The following is a 2,839-nucleotide window of genomic DNA, read 5'->3' on the forward strand; positions in this document are numbered from 1 at the left end:
TGGCTCATTATTTGTTTTTACTGTATTCCCGCTGCGTATGTTTATATATAGTGAAATGTGTAAGTTTTATTAAGTCGAACTAATGTCCCGTTAGTTGACTAAGGATCTTTGATCTTAAGACTACATCTTAGAGACAAAAATTTTACTTGTACTGCCCTTTTGTTTACATTTTTTTCGGGAACAAGATCGCCCGCTTGGGATTTCGATGGTATACAATACAACGTGAATTGTTTTCATTGCATAGACACTTTGTATATTTATACTCGTTACTCGTAGAGTAAAAGTATTTAGGAGGCAGAACTAAGCGTTTCTTTTTTTTCGAGCGAGTCTTACGGCAAGACGATACATATATACATACATATATCGGGGAACTGTAAAGATTGCAGAGATACGTTAAACAGTTGCAGTAGAGGCTTGCACAAGGCTTCCGCACAGAATGTAAGCACACAGCCAGGAATTTCGTCGGGATCTGACGGATAGACAGGCTGAACTAACTGAAGATCATTAGGCAGTGAGCTTTCGTTTAAAGTGGGACAAAATATTAAATTCGACTTTGATACCGCATAAGAGGAATAAGGTAAAGTACAATATATTGTTTTAAAAAACTTGTCAAATAAATCGGCTATTGCCTGATCCGATGTTACCGTAGTATTTTTAAAAAATAGAGAGGAAGGAGGTAGGAGATTGTTTTGCGCTTCGTGTTAACGAAATTATAAAACTGTTTGGGATCCTGTGCGAACTGGAACTTACAACGGTTTAAATAGTTCTTACAGCACTGAGCATTAAGCACGGAAAAATTTAGCCGAGCACTTACATATTTAGAAAATATAGACTGAGAACAGGTATTTTGAAATTTTGTATAATGTCTGGACTTAAAATTTCTTAGATGTGTTAAGTCTTTACTAAACCAAGGAGGTTTGTTAGAGAAGGACGGCACAAGAGTTAAAAAAGGATTTAATTGCAGTATAAAAAATATTTATGGCATCCGCCATTAAGTTGAGAGTATAAAGATCGATCCGATTAAAGCAAGATATAAAATTATTTAGCCTAAGAAAACAATAAATTCGTTTGATTGACTTATCTGGTTTCTTTTTTATTACGGTACCTGTGTTGATTGTCACCTCGAAAGTAGGATTATATGGATCTTCTGGTTGACTAAGAGGTACTACTCTAGTCAGAAACACACTTCCATGACTTGATTCAAGGCATAGATCCAATAATCGATCAAGAGAATTTCGAATATAATTAACCTGCGACAACGATAAGTCGAGCAAGCCGTCAATAAAATCATGATTTGCTATAGGCAGAAGGATATGACGCTACAAATACCAAGTAAACCGCATTTATACATTTATGACAACGCGTATGTGTGTGTAAACGACGAGTGTGTGTACTAACAGAAGAAGTGTGTAACGACAGGATCAACGAGTACAAAGAGTAAAAAGAAACATGTCGCGTCTAGCTGATTTTGATTTTGATCTACAGGCATTAAAAACGGAAAAAACGAAAAGTGTTCGACTATTACATAAGTTTGTTTACGAATACGACGGCGATCGAGATAACTGAAAGCTCTTTTGAGGGTTTTGAATTTTCGGAGAGAAGTCGACCCTTTCATGAGAAAGATTCGTATGTCGCGAAAAATTTGACTAAGAACGATTTGGCTGTAATTTGCAACATATTGGGATTGCAACATGACAAGAACGATTTGATGCTACATATATAACGAAATTTGCGCAACGGAAATTTGCTTAAGGACGCTGATAAAGAGGACGACGAAGACGACGAAATTTACGAAGATGAAGATGAAAAGAAAAAGAATGTCCAGCCAGTTTCGATCAGTGCAAAGCGAAATACGCAAACAAACGAATGTGAGAAACAACACCATGGAGAATTCTACAGTGGCGTAAGAAAATAACGATTACGCTCCTGGCAATGGTTTCGGGATGAATGCGGCACGATTTTCAGGGAACTTTCGAGATATTAAAGAATCAATCAGACCATTTAGTGGAGACGAAAACCTTTCAGTTGACGTTTGGGTTGGCGATTTTGAATATATGGCTTCTATCATGTATTGTGATGACCTGCAAAAATTCATTTTCGCGAATAGGTCTCTTAAGGGTCTCGCTAAAATGTACATAATGAGTGAACGTGGTATTAAGAGTTAGCAAATGTTGAAGAAAGCCTTGATCGAAGAGTTCAAAGCCGAAGTGAATATGTATGTATGTAAATTGTTGCCCGAAAGAAAATCGAAAAACAATGAAAACGCCCAAGAATATCTGCTAAAAATGAAAGAAGTTGCCTCTCGTGGCAGTGTAGACAACAGTGCACTTATGCAATACGTGATCGATGGCATTAATGATTTGAGTGTGAACAAATCTATATTGTACAATGCTAAGGACATGAAAGAGTTCAAGGAAAAATTGAAGTGTTACGAGAAAATACGTTCCATATGCGGAGAATCTAAAAATGCTGCTCAGAAAGACTTAGTCATGCAAAAAAATGTACATTGCTACAATTGTGGTGAGGTGGGACATACCTCTAATCAGTGTGCATTAATCGGAGTAGTGGTCGAAAGTGTTTCAGTTGTAATAATTTTGGACATATATCGAAAGACTGTCCTGCAAGCAAGAACGAAACGGTTGCAGATTCGAGCAATACGCGTAAAGTTTCCGAGGTTCCGCTGAAATTCAAATTAATTGCGACGGTATAATAATTACAAATCCGGAAAATCATGACGCTCAAACCGAAACTATACCCCTACGAAGACGAAACCTACCAATGTCGAAATACGTATCGTTTTTAAAGGCGACACTCCTGTGCATTCGCGTCCGCGTAGAAT

The sequence above is a fragment of the Drosophila yakuba genome, chromosome 2L (genome assembly GCF_016746365.2).
Source record: "Drosophila yakuba strain Tai18E2 chromosome 2L, Prin_Dyak_Tai18E2_2.1, whole genome shotgun sequence".
NCBI classification, from domain to species: Eukaryota; Metazoa; Arthropoda; class Insecta; order Diptera; family Drosophilidae; genus Drosophila; species Drosophila yakuba.